At 37.2% G+C, this 15,656-nt stretch overlaps 1 protein-coding gene across 1 annotated transcript in view; it reads right to left on the bottom strand.

The window, feature by feature from the left end:
• Positions 1-15,656, bottom strand: part of DNAJC1 (DnaJ heat shock protein family (Hsp40) member C1) — a 188,701-nt gene that overhangs the window by 5,697 nt on the left and 167,348 nt on the right. The window lies entirely within an intron of this gene.

The following is a 15,656-nucleotide window of genomic DNA, read 5'->3' as shown; positions in this document are numbered from 1 at the left end:
GGGCTATTTCTCCATACTCTGTATTCTATCCCATTAATCCATGTATATTCTTGAACCAATATCTTACTGCTTTAATGAAATCTGAAAGTAAAACCTCAGAAAGCACGATTGTTAAGAACTCGGAGTTAGGCAGACCCAGCATTCAGTCTTGGTTTTACCTCTTATTAGCTGGGTAACGTTGAGCAGTTTGAATCCTTTCTTTGTCTCATGCATTACCCTCTATAATATGTGGATAATGCTGCTAATACCATTCGCCTGTTAGGGATGTTTTACGTTTGAAATAAGCTCTTAACATGATACCTAGCAGACATTAAAGGCTCAGTAAATATTACCTATTATAATTGACATGGTTCATTTGTTTTCCATTCATACAAAGGGCAGAACCAGAGAAAATATCTAAAGCTGCTTAGAAACACTCTTCAATTTTATCCCCTATCTTCCTCTTTCTCTCCAGATGACCTTGCTTCTTATTTTACGGGAAAAAAAGTGAAGTTATCCAATGTGAGCTCCCTTGACTTCCAACTTTCCCCCAAAATCCCAACTCAAACTTTTGACTGCATGACCACATATCCTTCTCATCTTTTAGCCCAGTTCAAAAAGGGAAATTATCTTCCTTCCCCATGAATCCTCTCAGAACTATGCTCCATTAATTAATTTCCTTTATTTTCATCTTCAGCCTCTTCCTGTCTGTCACATGCATCCGTAAACCTTCAAACTGAACTCAAGTGGTCTCTACTCTAAAAGACTATCTTCCCTTGAGTTGTCTTTTCTATTCCACTTGGCCTTCACGACAGTATCTCCCAGTTTTCCTTCTCTTTCTCTGAATTTTCCTGCACTGGCCTCTTCTCTATACTCCTGCCCCTTGCTCCCTAATGTAACGGTCCTCAACATTCGGTCCTTGCCACTTATACATTCTTTCCATTTTCTCTTTTCGTATCTCATACCATCTGTTCAATAATACCTTAGAAAAGAAATGATTAACCCATATCTCTGGCCCTGAGCTCCACCTTGGAATGCCATCTCACAGAAACTGACCCTATAACAATGGATCATCAGATCTGAAAAGGACTTCATCTACATAACAATAAGCTTTCTATGCACCAGGCACTGTTCTAAATAAAATGTGTGTGTGTATACATATTCCTCAACAGCAGTCATATTAGGTGTGTATATAATTATTATCCCCATTTTATGAATCTGAGGCCCAGAGAGAATAAATAACATGTCCACGATGAAAAGGCTAGTGAATAGCTGAACCCAGGCAAGTCTGGCTCTAAAATCTTTGCTCTCAATCACTATGATACACTGCCTTTCAAATCCAATTCTGCTAAACTATGTGGCTTCCCTCTCTAACTGCCACCAAATCTCCTATTTAGAGGTCTCCTAGCTCCCAAAATAAACAAATCCAAAGTAAACTCATCAACATCTTTGCTTTTCCTTCCTTTTGTTAACAGTACTATCATCCCAGTCTCCTGGGCTCAAAACCTAAGAGTCAATTTTTGGACTTTTCTCTCCCTCCCCAACCAGCTGCCACATTCTTCAAGGTATCAACTCCACCTGTCCCCTTCGCTCTCAGATCTCCACCACCTGTATGAGTGACTGAACTATGACAATAGCCACTAACTGGTTTCCAACTCACTTACTAATAGTTCTTATAGAATACTATCCCAAGACAGCATCCTGATCAAATATGTTTGATGGCTCATCATTGACTATATAATAAAGCGTTCAATTCTTAACCTGACATGCAAGGAAACCCATAATCTGATCTATTCTCTTTCCTGTATGTATCCTTCCTTTCAGCAGAACTAAAGAGTTAATGCTCCCCCAGATAGTCAGAGATCCCTGCCCTGTATGTTTGTCCATCGATAACACTGTCTGAAATGATTTCCCCTTCTTCATCAAGTCTCTCCTTAAATATCTGTCTGGCTTCAAGGTACACTCAAGTGTGAGTTTCTTCTTAAAGACCTCCCTGATGTCCACCACCAGGACTACCAACTCTGATGACAATCTTTCTTCTCTCTCAATTTCTACTATATTTTTTAAGATTTTATTTTTATACATTATCATGCAATAAAATTATCTTTTTCTCTTTTGTTGTACAGTTCTATGAATTTTTAACACATTTATAGATTCATGTAACTGCTACCACATACAGGATACAGAATAATTCCTTTGTTTCCCTCTTGCATCTTGTTTTGTTATTTAATAAAAAATTTTGGAGATTATTCCAGAATAGTACACAAAAATATCCCTTGTTGTTTTTATTTTTTAAACAGCTTAACTGAGATATAATTCTCATATCATACAATTGATCCACTTACAGTGTACAATTCAATGCTTTTTAGTATATTCAGATATGTGCAACCATCACGATGGCCAACTTTAGAACATTTTCATCACTTCAGAAAGAAACCCCATCCTTTAGCTAGCATCCTGCATCCACTCCATCCCACTCCATCCTCCACAAAGCAAGAAGCAATCACAGATCAACTTTCTGTCTCTACAGATTTCCCTATTCTGGACTTTCATAGGAATGGAATCATATATGGATTTTTGTGGCTGGCTTCTTTCATTTAGGGTAATGTTTTCCAGGTTCATCCAAGTTGTAATACATATCAGTACTTCATTCCTTTTTATTTCCGAGTAATATTCCATTGTATGGATATACCACATTTTGTTTATCCATTCAGCAGTTGATAAACATTTGTGTTGTTCCTTCTTTTGGCTAGTATGAATAACGTTGCTATAAACAGTTGTGTCTAAGTTTTGTGTGGGCATGTTTTCATTTATCTTGAGTATATATCTAGGAGTGGAACTGCTGAGTTACATGGTAACTCTAAGTTTTGGAGGAGCTGCCAGACTGCCTTCCCGTATGGCTGCACCAGTTTGCATTCACATCAGCAGTGCTTGAGGCTTCTGACTTCTCCACATCTTTGCTAACAATTACTATCCAACTTCTTGATTCTAGCCACACTAGTGGGTGTGAAATGTTATCTTGTGGTTTTGATTTGCATTTCCCTAATGACTAATGATAGTGAGCATTTTTTTTTTTAAAGATTTTATTTTTTTCCTTTTTTCTCCCCAAAGCCTCCTGGTACATAGTTGTATATTCTTCATTGTGGGTCCTTCTAGTTGTGGCATGTGGGATGCTGCCTCAGCATGGTTTGATGAGCAGTGCCATGTCCGCGCCCAGGATTCGAACCAACGAAACACTGGGTTGCCTGCAGTGCAGTGTGCGAACTTAACCACCCGGCCACGGGGCCAGCCCCATAGTGAGCATTTTTTCATGTGTTTATTGGCCATTTGTATATGTTCTTTGGAGAAATACCTATTCAGATCCTTTGTCCATTTTCTATTTGGGTGATTTCTCTTTTTATTATTGAGTTGTAAGAGTTCTTTATATATTCTGAATACAAGTCCTCAATCAGATAAATGATTTGCAAATATTTTCTCATTCTGTGGTTTGTCTTTTCACTTTCTTAATGGTATCCTGTCAAGCATACAAGTTTTTAATTTTGATGAGGTGCAATTTATCTAATTTTTTTTGGTTGCTTGTGCTTTTGGCGTCATATCCAAGAATCCTTTGCCAAATCTAAGTCATGAACATTTACCCTTCTGTCTTCTTTTAAGAGTTTTATAGTTTCAGCTCTTACACGTAGGGGAATATTGCCATCTTGACAATGTTAAGTCTTCTGATCCACGGAGAGAGGTTATCTTTCCATTTATTTTGATCTTTAATTTCTTTCAACAGCATTTTGTAGTTTTCAGACGTAAAGCCTGTACTTCTTTTGTTAAATTTATTCCTAAGTATTTTATTCTTTTTGATGCTATTGTGAATGAAATTATTTCCTTAATTTCTTTTTCAGGTTGTTCATTGCAGGTACATAAAAATAAAACTGATTTTTGTATATTGATGTGTATCCTGCAATCTTATTGACCTTATTTATTGGTTCCAATAGTTTTTTAGTAAATTCCTTAGGATTTTGTATATATAAAATCACATCTTCTACAATGAGACAGTTTAGTTTACTTCTTCCTTTTCAATCTTATTTCTATTGGTTATTCAGGAGTCTAACTTTGACATATTTGTTGATTTTCCCAATTTTTTTCCTGCTACTGATTTCTAATTTCATTCCTTTGAGATCAGAGAACAAACTTTGTATTATTTCTATCCTTTTAAATTTACTGACGTTTGTTTGTTTACTGGCCTAGCGTATGGTCTGTTCTGGAGCACGTTTTATGTGTACTTGAGAAGAACTTACATTTTGTTGTTGGATGAAGTGTTCTAGAGACGTCTGTTAGCTCTAGTTGGTTTTATCATATCACGCAAGCCTTCCTTGTTGATCTTCTGTCTAGAGGTTCTATCCATCACTCAAAGTGCATGTAGTGAAATTTCCAAATATTGTTGAATTGTCTATTTCTCTTTTCTTTTATGTCAGTTTTTGCTTAATGTATTATGGTTCTGTTATTAGGTGCATATGTTTATAACTGTTATATTTTCCTTTTAATAAATATCTCTCTTCCTCTCCCGTAGCTTTTTTGTTTTAAAGTCAATTATTTTTTTTAAGATCGGCTCTCAGCTAACATCTGCTGCCAATCTTTTTTTAAAAATTCTTTTCTCCAAAGCCCTGCAGTACATAGTTGTACATTCTAGTTGTAGGTCCTTCTAGTTCTGCTATGTGGGATGCCGCCTCAGCATAGCTTAATGAGTGGTCCTAGGTCCGTGCCCAGGATCCGAACCAGGGAAACCCTGGGCCACTGAAATGGAGCACGTGAACTTAACCACTTGGCCACGGGGCTGGCCCCCTTAAAGTCTATCTTGTCTGACATTAGTATAGCCACTCCAGCTTTCTTATGGTTGCTGTCTGCATGATAGATCTTTTCCTATCCTCTTACTTTCATTTTATTTCTATCTTTGAATTTAAAGTGCGTCTCCTGTAGACTATATACAGATGAGTCATGATTTTTTATCCTGACAATCTTTTGATTGGATTGTTTAATCCATTTACATTTAATGTTATTATTGAAATAGTTGGATTTATGTCTGTCATTTTTTTTATGTCTTATATCTTTTTTTGTTCCTCTATTCCTCCATTATTGCTTTCTTTTGCATAAGTGAGTATTTTCTAATGTAGCACTTTAATATCTTTAATGATTTCTTTTAGTACCCTTTTTTGAGCTTTTTTTTGAGGTTGCTCTAGGGTTTACCATATACATCTTAACTTATAAGAGGCAGCTTCAGATTTATACTAGCTTAATTTCAATGATAAACAGAAACATTCTTTATTATTCCCTTTCCCTCCATATTGTGGTATGATCATTATACATATTGCATCTATTAATGTTACAAACCCAACAATACATTGTTATCATTATTACTTTACCATCTGTAGTAGTTTATTTAACCCAGCACAGCTTTGCTCCCACCCACCTCCTTTGTGCTGTTATTGGTAAATATATTATCTTTCTATATGTTATAGATCCAACTATAACATTATATATCTATTATTTTATACAATTGCTTTTTATTTTCTAAAGATTGGCACCTGAGCTAACATCTGTGGCTAATCTTCTTTTCTCGTTTTTCTTCCCCCTTCTTCTTTGTCCCAAAGTCCCCAGTACATAGTTGCATATTCTAGTTGTAGGTCCTTCCGGTTGTGCTGTGTGGGATGCCACCTCAGCATGGCTTGATGAGTGGTGCCATGTCTGCACCCAGGATCTGAACTGGGAAAACCCTGGGCTGCTGAAGCAGAGTGCGCGAACTCAACCACTAGGCCACGGGGTGGCCCCTACAATTGCTTTTTGAGTCAGTTAAGAGAAGGAGAATAACATGCATTGATATTTTCTTTTGTAATGACCTATTTACCTGTACTGTTCTCTTTGTTTTTTCAGGTGGATTCAAATTACTATCTGGCATTACTTGCCTTCAGACTGAAGAACTTCAGTTTTTATCTTGAGAAGTTTTTATTTTGCATTCATTTTTGAAAAATAGCTTTGCTAAGATGTACGATTCTCGGTTGGCAGGTTTTCCTCTAAGCACTCTGAGTTCCGCTGAGAAGTCAGTTGTTAATTTTATTGTGCATTCCTTTGTAAGGGAAAAGTCATTTTTTTCTTGCTGCTTTCCAGATTTCTTCATTTTTGGCTTTCAGCATTTTAATCATGATGTGTCTTTTCTAGATCTCTGAGTTTATCCTACTCAGAATTCACTGAGCTTCCTGACATACAGGTGTTTTTCACTAAATTTTGGAAGTTTCCACCCATTGTTCTTTGGATACTTTTTCTTCTCCTTCCTTTCTCTTCTCTCCTTCTAGTACTCCCATTATGCATATATTGGTGTGCTTAATGGTGTCTCCTATTTCTCTGAGGCTCTGTTCACTTTTATTAATTCATTTTTCTCTGTTTTTCACCTTGAATACTCTCTTTTGACCTATCTCCAAGTTTGTTAATTCCTTCCTCTGCCAGTTTAAATCTACTGTGGAGCCTCTCTAGTGAAATTTTTCAATTTCAGGTATTATATTTTACAACTCCAGAATTTCCACTTAGTTTTTTTTATAATTTCATCTCTTTACTGATAATCTTTGTATGAGGCAACATTATTATCATCCCTTCCTTTGTTTCTTTAATTATGTTTTCTTTTAGTTCTGTGAACATATTTATAGTTTGAAGTCTTTTTCTGTTAAATATGACATTTCGTCACTCTCACAGGCAGTTTCTGTCACCTTCTGTTTTTCTAGTTTATGGGTCATTTTTTTCCTGTTTCTTTCCATGGCTCATTATTTTTGTCGAGAACTGAACACTTAGATAATATACTGCAGCAATTCTGGTTACTGGTCTCCCCTCACCACCCCCTCCTAAATCAGGCTTGTGATTTTTTATTTGCATGTCTCTTTATCTAGTGGGTGGCTGGATTATTTTAGTGAAGTCTGTGCCCCTCTGCCCCCTTACAGCATGAGCCTCTGATGGTGCCCCTCAGGGAGGTGCAGGTATGTGTATGCTCAGTCATCTCGGGATGATAGTTGTTATCTGTAGGACTCTCTTCCTCTCTTTGACCACCCCCAGGGTGAAACTCCACTAAGTGCTGGCTGATGCTCAATGGTTTACAAAATGCCCCAAGGCATAAATTGCTCTACAAATAAATCAAATTGTGTCTCCTTTGAAGGAATAGTTTCTGAGGTCAGTGTTTGATATTTGTTCTGACCCCAGGAGGGCTCCTCCCAGAGAAGTTATTATCCATGAGTTGGTTTGAGAATACCTGGTTAGTTGCTCCTCGTACTGACAGAGAATTCTCAATACAGTATACAAGAGTTCCCTCTTATCTATGGTTTTGCTTTCTGTGGTTTCAGTATATTTTGGATAAAAATCCCTTACTAGATATGTGGCTTGCAAATATTTTCTCCCATTCCATAGGTTTCCTTTTCATTTTGTTGATAGATTCCTTTGCTGTGCAGAAGCTTTTTAGTTTGATGGAGTCCCATTAGTTTATTTTTGCTTTTGGTGTCAAATAAAAAAAAAATGCTTGCCAAGACTGACGTTTAGGGGCTTATCCACTATGTTTTCTTCTAAGAGGTTTATGGTTTCACATCTTACATTCAAGTCTTTAATCCATTCTGAGTTGATTTTTGTGTATGGTATAAGATAGGGGTCCAGCTTCATTCTTTTGCATGTGTCTGTCCAGTTTCCCCAATGCCATTTATTGAAGAGACTGTCCTTTCTCTATTGTATATTCTTGGTTTTGTCAAAAATTAGTTGACCATATATGCATGAGTTTATTTCTGGCCTCTCCATTCTGTTCCAACGATCCATGTGTCTATTTTTATGCTGGTACCATACTGTTTTGATTACTATAGCTTCGTAATACAGTTTGAAATCAGAAGTGTGATGTTGCTAGCTTTGTTCTTCTTTCTCAAGACTGCTTTGGTTATTCAGGGTCTTTTGTAGTTTCATACAAGTTTTAGGATTGCTTTTTCTATTTCTGCGAAAAATGTCAGTAGAATCTTGATAAGGATTATAATGAATCTGTAGATTGCTTTGGGTGGTATGAGCATTTTAATATTATTAATTCTTCCAATCCATGAACATGGAATGTCTTTCCATTTATTTGTGTCCTTTTCAATTTCTTTCATCAATGTCTTATAGTTTTCAGTGTACTGATATTTCATTTCCTTGCTTAAATTTATTCCTGGTATTTTATTCTTTTTGATGCTATTGTTAATAGAACTGTTTTCTTAATTTATTTTTCTGATAGTTTGTTGTTGGTGTATAGAAACACAACTGATTTTTGTGTATTAATTTTGTATCCTGCAACTTTACTGAAATACTTTATTAGTTCTAACAGTTTTTGGTGGAGTCTTTAGGGTTTTCTATATATAATATCATGATAATATCATGTCATCTGCAAATTGAGATGACATTGGAGATGATATGGTCATCAACAAATCTGTCTCTCTCCTATAGATCTAGATGACATCAATAACATGGGTGCCAGTTTAGTCTTGAATGTTTAGTGTTATTTTTCTCACATATTCATTCTGTTTTTATATCCCACGCAATTGCAGAAGATATGGTCTCTGACTTAATGTAGGTTTGTGACAAGCTATATTCAGGACATTTTTCTAGCCACCTCTTGGGAGAAGACATATTCCTATATAGGTCTCAGAGATGAGGCTTCTCTTCTTCCTCAGTATCTGAACAAATAATACTGTGGGTTACTGGCTTAGGTGGGCCTTTGGGCAACACTCTATCCACATGTGTATTAATAGTTACATGGATTGTAGAATTGTAGGAAAATTTGGTTCACCATGTTCTGATTCTAAGCAAAACACACTTTATAATCCTTCTTAATATAGTTATACCTAAATTTACCTTTAAAATTCTTACATTCTTACAAAATAGGGGCTCTATGATCAAATCTTGGACCTATGGGTTAGGGTGGAGTAAATGAACAAAATATCTAAAATAGGTTTCATTCCTTTAGTGAAAAACACTGATGAAAGTAACAGAAAATTATATTAGCAAAACGAAAATTGTATTCACTAGATGTGACGTTATTAATCTTTCAATTCAATTAAATTACCAAAAGTTTATTAAATATTGGCTTTGTGTATCACTGTACCAGTGGTGTATATATAAAATTTGGTCCTATACACCCCAAGGGGCTTCCAATCTGGTTATTTCCTTGCATACTTGTTCAATAGATTTCAAATTAATTAGGAATATGCTTATAAGCATTGTTTATTGCTTTAAAAAAGTCTTTTGCTTCTAAATCAATATTGGCTAAAGCAAGGAAAGAGTAATACAAAACAGGCTTGCATATTGACAGTTTGGGAGTTTGGTCTCACCTCTCAAGAAGGCCAATTCTGTAGGACTTTACCTGAGTTATTGCCAATCACCAACTGGGTGAATTTAGTAAAGACTCAAGCCCTTCGTACTTCAGTTTCCCCAATGTGTGTCAGAGAGATCTGTCAGTGATTAACTGGCATCCTGTTGATGTGCACGGGTTCACAGAATCCGGCAGGCTAGGTGGCTATCTTGTTCCTTTCTCTCTACTATTCTATTTGCTCCTCCTTAAGCTGTGTCTTCTGTGGAAAAAGACAACTGTGCCAGACAAAAAGAAGAACATCCTCTGTCAAGGGTCTGCACGTAGTTGCTGTTCCTTTGGTAGAACATTCAAATTAGCCCTCAAGGCCCTTTGACACGGGAATACAGGCAGACAAAATTATTAATAGATGGTTCTAGAATTTCTCTGAGAAATAAAGCTGTCTTTGTTGAAGGGATGTTCTGGCAGGTGTTTCAAGTAGAAGCTGAATGCTCCCACTGCCCTCCTGGGCCTTGGTGTCATTAAGTCCTGCCACCTAGATGTCAGAGGAAGGAGCAAACTACTCTGCAGCACAGATGAAAGAATTTGGAGCACAGGTTGAGGGTTAATCTGGAAAAGAGAAAGTGAGGGGAAAATGGAAGAGAGAGGAGGGAAAAAGCCAGAAAGACGATAAGAATAAGAGAGAAAAGCAACTGGAGATGGCATGACCAAGAAGGGCAGTGGATAGAAGTAATGTTTAATATGGATTTTTAAGTTGCTTATTATAGGGTGTTCCATTTACTGCACAAAATTACTAGGAATGCTGATCATTGTGTGAGCTTCAGGCTCCATTTAACCTAGAACCATCCCTGCTCATTAACGCTTCTGTATGAGTGGGTCCTTTTTGAGGAACTCAATATAGCACAGTACAAAGAGGACACATGGGATGCAGGTATTTGAGGGAAGAAGAGTATAAGCCTTGGAAATTAACATGGATATTGGGAAGATTTTCAGACTTTACCAGTCAGTGGAGTCACTGATGGTCTTAGACAAGTACTCCTGGATCTCTGAAAGGCAAACAGGGACCACCTGATGTCTGGGTTCTAACAGTATGACAAGCTTAGGAGAAAACAGTAATTCTATGTTAATGCATGTTAAGTTGTTTACTATATAAATGCAGGCACATTATCTAACATTTCCCACCCATAAGAGTCTCCTGAAAATTCATTCCAGATCTAATGATGAGTTCTGTACCCATAGAACTGTTAAATTGTTAACATTTAGCAAGGTCACAGGATACAAGACTAAGATACAAAAATCCACTGTAGTTCTAAATATTAGCAATGAACAATCTGAAAGTGTAATTAGGAAAACAATTCCTTCACAATAGCCTCAAAAAGATTACGACACTAAGAATAAGTTTAACAAAAGAAGTACCAGACTTGTACACCGAAAACAACAAACATTGCAGATAGAAATGAAAGCCGTCAAGAAATGGACAAACATTCCGTGTTCATGGACTTGAACACTCAACATTGTTAAGATGGCAATTCTCTCCAAACTGACCTATGGATTCAATGCAATCCCCATCAAAAAGGTCTTTTGTAGAAACTGATAAACTGATCCTAAAATTTATACGGAAATGCAAAGGACTTAGACAGCCAAAATCATTTTATGAAAGAACAAAGCTGGAATACTTGTACTAGCCAATTTCAAATTTTACTATATAGCTATAGTAATCTGCACAGTGTGGTATTGTCCAGGATAGGCATCTGATCAAGGCAATAGAATTGAGAGAATATAAACTCCTACATTTACGGCCAATTGATTTTTTGACAAAAGCACCAAGATAATTCAATGGCAGAAAGGACAGCCTATCCACAAGTGGTGTCAACTGGATATCCATGTGCAAAAAAAAAGAACTTCCCCTTTACCTCACACCAAACACAAAAATCAAATCAAAATGGACCACAGACCTAAATGTAAGATCTAAAACTATAAAACTTGTAGAAGAAAATGTAGGAAGAAATCTTTGTGGCCTTGGGTTAGGCAAGCAGTTTCTAGATACAACACTAAAAAGCATAATCTATAAAAGAAAAAAATTGATAAATTGGACTTCATTAAAAATAAAAACTTTTGTATTTCATAAGACACCATTAACAAACTGGAGACAAGCCACAGACTGGGAGAACATATTTGTAAATCATAATTCTGATGAAGAACTTGAGCCTGTATTATCATATAAAGAACTCTTACAACTCAATAATTAGAAGACAAACAACCAAATTAGAATGTGACAAGAGACTTGAATATTTTGCCAAATAAGATACAGGAATGGCTAAGAGGCACGGGAACAGATGCTCAATATCCTTACTTCCTAGAGGAATGCAAGTCAACGCCACAATGAGATGCCATAGCACTACTATTAGAATGGCTATAATGAAAAACACAAAAACAACAAGGGAAAAACAAGTGTTGGTGAGGATATGGAGAAACCGGAACCCTCATGTGTTATTGGTAAGAGTGTAAAATGGTACAAGTGACTCTGAAAAACAATTTGGCTGTTTCTTACAAAGTTAAACATAAACAACATATAACCTGGCAGTTCCACTTGTAGGACTCTAATCAAGAGAAATAAGAACACATCCATACAAAGACTTTATGCAAATAATCACACCAGCATTATTCATAACAGCCAAAATTTAGTGGAAATAATCCAAACGGCCAACTGTTAGAGAATGGATCAACAAAATGTGGTATTACCTCTACTATTGAGCAATACAAAGAAGTGGACCGCTGATGCACGCTATTCAGGAGGAGCTTCAAACTACTTTTGCTGAGTGAGAGACGCCAGATGCAAAGGGATAAGTACCATACGGTCCCATTCACCCGTAATGTCCAGAAAAGGCAAATTTACACATGAAGACAAAATATCTGTGGTTGCCTGGGGTTGGAGAATGGGAGTGGGAAAGGACCGCAAACTGAGTTGAGGAAACTTTTTGGGTGCTGAAAAATGTCTAAAACTGCATTGTGGTGATTACACAACTCTACAGATTTGCTAAAAATTACTGAATTGTACACTTACGATGGGTAAATTTTATGTTACGTAAATTATACCTTAATAAAGCTTTTTTGTGTGTGTGATAAGAACAGATAATGTAAGACCCACTCTCGACAAATTTTTAAGTGTACAATATTGTTAACTATAAGTGCAATGTTGTATATTTTAGAGATTAATCCCTTATCAGATATATGGTTTGCAATAATTTTCTCCCATTCTGTAGGTTACCTTTTCACTCTGCTGATTATTTCCTTGGCTGTGCAGAAGCTTTTTAGTTCGATATAGTCCTACTTGCTTATTTTTGTTTTCGTTGCCTGTGCTTCTGGTGCCAGATCGATGAAATCATTGCCAATATCATGAAGCTTTTCCCCCTATTTTCTTCTAGGAGATTTACGGTTTCAGGTCTTATGTTTGTCTTTAATCCATTTTGAGTTGACATTTTGCATGGTGTGAGATAACGGTCCAATTTCATTCTTTTGCCTGTGGATATCCAGTTTTCCCAACGCCATTTGTCGAGGAGACTATCCTTTCCCCATTGTGTATTCTCAGCACCCTTGCTGAGATCACTTGATTGTATATGTGTGGATTTATTTCTGGGCTCTCTATTCTGTTCGACTTTCTATTTGTCTTCTTTATGCCAGTAACATACTGTTTTGATTAATGAAGCTTTGTAATACATTTTGAAATCAGAAAGTGTGATGCCTCCAGCTTTGTTCTTCTTTCTCATGATTATTTTGGCTATTTGGGGTCCTCTGCAGTTCCATATAAATTTTAGGATTTTTTTCTATTTCTGTAAATCAATAAAGCTTTTATAATAAAAAAATTTAAAAAGAATGAGGTAGGCCTATATATAGTGACATGGAAAGATAATGGTAAAATATTTTATTTCTTTAATTTCTTTTCACAGTTCTTCTAATGGTCACAAGTACATATAAATAAATAACATGCGTTTGGTATATTATATCCTGAATTCACCTCTTTTCCAACCTCTACCAATGACCCTCGGTCCAAACTACTAGTGCCTTTTGCAAGGACAACTGAAATAGCCTCTTACTTGGCCTGCCTTCCTGCTTCCACTCTTTCCCTGCCACAGTGTCTTCTCCACAAAGTAGTCAGAATGACCCTTTGAGATCTTGTACTACTTTGCTCAAAATCTTCCAGTGCTTTCTCATCTCACTCAGAGTAAAATCTAAAATCTTTTTTTTTTTTTTTTTTTGGTGAGGAAGATTGGTCCTGAGCAAACATCTGTGCCAATCCTCCTCTATTTTATGTGGGATGCTGCCACAGCGTGCCTTGAGGAGTGGTGTCAGGTCTGCACCAGGCATCCAAACCTGTGAACCCTGGGCTGCCAAAGTGGAGCATGTGAACTTAACCACTATGCCACTGGGTCAGCCCCCAAATCCAGTACCTCCAGTACCTCTTGGCCTTATCTTCTGTAATCCCCTCCTACTCACTCCTTGTCAGCCATACTGACCTCTTTGCTGGGCTCTGCACACCCCAAGCATGCTCTTGCCTCAAAGCCTTTGTAAGTGCTGCTTTCCTCTCCACAGAATGTTCTTTCTCAGACAACCTTGCTCCCTCACTTGCTTTGTGTCCCTACTCAAATATTACCTCTTGGAGAGGAATTTCCTCAGAACCCCATTTTAAATTATGACCCTTTCAGTCTCTAGTCTCTTACTCTGCTTTTTCTTCATAGCACTTGTCGCTATCTACAATTTTTCTTTTACTCCATCCATTCAGGTCTTTCCATCGTGCTTTGCCGCCACTCTTTAGGGCAACTGTCTCTGCCTGCACGCTGCAGCTTAGTTGGAGGCAAACTGGTATTCCCCCCAGTGGAAGAGGAAAGTGAGTCAGAGCTCCTATGAGCACACGGTACTTCAATTATGCTCCTCTGCAAAGAAAAGAGTGGCTGAGCCACAGCAGAGCTGGGGGGTTGGGGGGGTGTGCATGGACGTGCAGTGTTGCTGGGCTAACACGTGCCTGACTACAAATCTATTACTAGAGAAAGGGAGGACATATTTTGGTGGACAACTTGCCATAGTCTTCCACAACTTGTTGATTTTAAAAACTGAAAAACCACCTGTAAAAATAGAAAATGTGTAGAATATGCAAAGGCGTCATGTAAGATCTTACATAATTTTGATCTGGCAAATATTACTCACTGTAGACCCAAGTACTACGCTGTGATCAGACTTCTTGTGCCACTCAAAGGAGAATGTTCTCAATATCCAATTCTTTTGCTCTATCACTCCACTTTTTAGTATACTTAAATTTGGACTATGACTTTCTGTATGCTTTTCTGTAGTTTGTGGAGGTTTTAGTTGCCTTTTTTCCCATATATATAACTTTTTCCAAGTTCTCAGCCACACTGCCTAGTCTACAAAATCTCCCTCTTCCCAGGGTTGTCCTCCCACAGTCCTTCGTTCTTCTGTTCCACCCTGGACCGGTTGGATCACCGCAGGGTCTTGGGCTGTCTGCTCATTGGGCTGGATCTACTATTCTTGGATTCCACGTCTTCCTCTTTTTTGATTTATTTCTCTTTTTTGCTGGAGTACAATCTCAGGAAACTTCCTAAGAAACAGCACGAGTCCTCACCCCATGTCCTGATCAGCACACTTGGTCCGTTCTAGACGCAGAACCGTGATGGCATTGTTCCCTGACTCCCAGGGCCCAGTACTGCTAAGCAGTCTACGGCACTCCAATTTGCCTTACTTCGGAGGTTTCTTCTCCCTGGAAGCTTTAAAGCTCTTCTCTGTAGTCTCAGTGGTCATAAATTTTCCCGGGATCTTTTCATGTATCCTACTTGACTTTGGAAGGCTCTGACAAATTGGTCTCAGGTGTTCCCACATCCTGGAAAACTTCATTGTATTATTTACCGAAGAATGTTCTTGCGTCTGTTTTCTCTGTGTCACTGGAACTCCTTTTAATCAGATTTGGACCTCTTGAGCTGATTCTCTGTTTTTCTTATCTTTTCTATAATATTTTTAAATTATTTATCTTTTTACTCTGCCCTATAGGACAATTTTCCCGAGGAGAACTTTCAAACATTCTACTTCATTTGTTTGGATACTTTTTTTTTGGTTCTGATCCTTTTTGTTCATAGCATCTTTTCCTTTGTCCTTTGTTTTATGAATTTAATATTTTCTTGACTCTCAGATGCTAGAAGGCTGGTAGAACCTTACCTAAAGTTATCCAAATAACGAGACACCAAAAATTCTATAACATTCTTACCTATATATATAAATGCAAGAATTCTAAATAAATTATTAACAAATAAAATCCAGCTGCTTATAAAAA

The sequence above is a fragment of the Equus przewalskii genome, chromosome 30 (assembly GCF_037783145.1).
Source record: "Equus przewalskii isolate Varuska chromosome 30, EquPr2, whole genome shotgun sequence".
NCBI lineage: Eukaryota > Metazoa > Chordata > Mammalia > Perissodactyla > Equidae > Equus > Equus przewalskii.
This window is presented reverse-complemented; position numbering and strand designations above follow the sequence as displayed.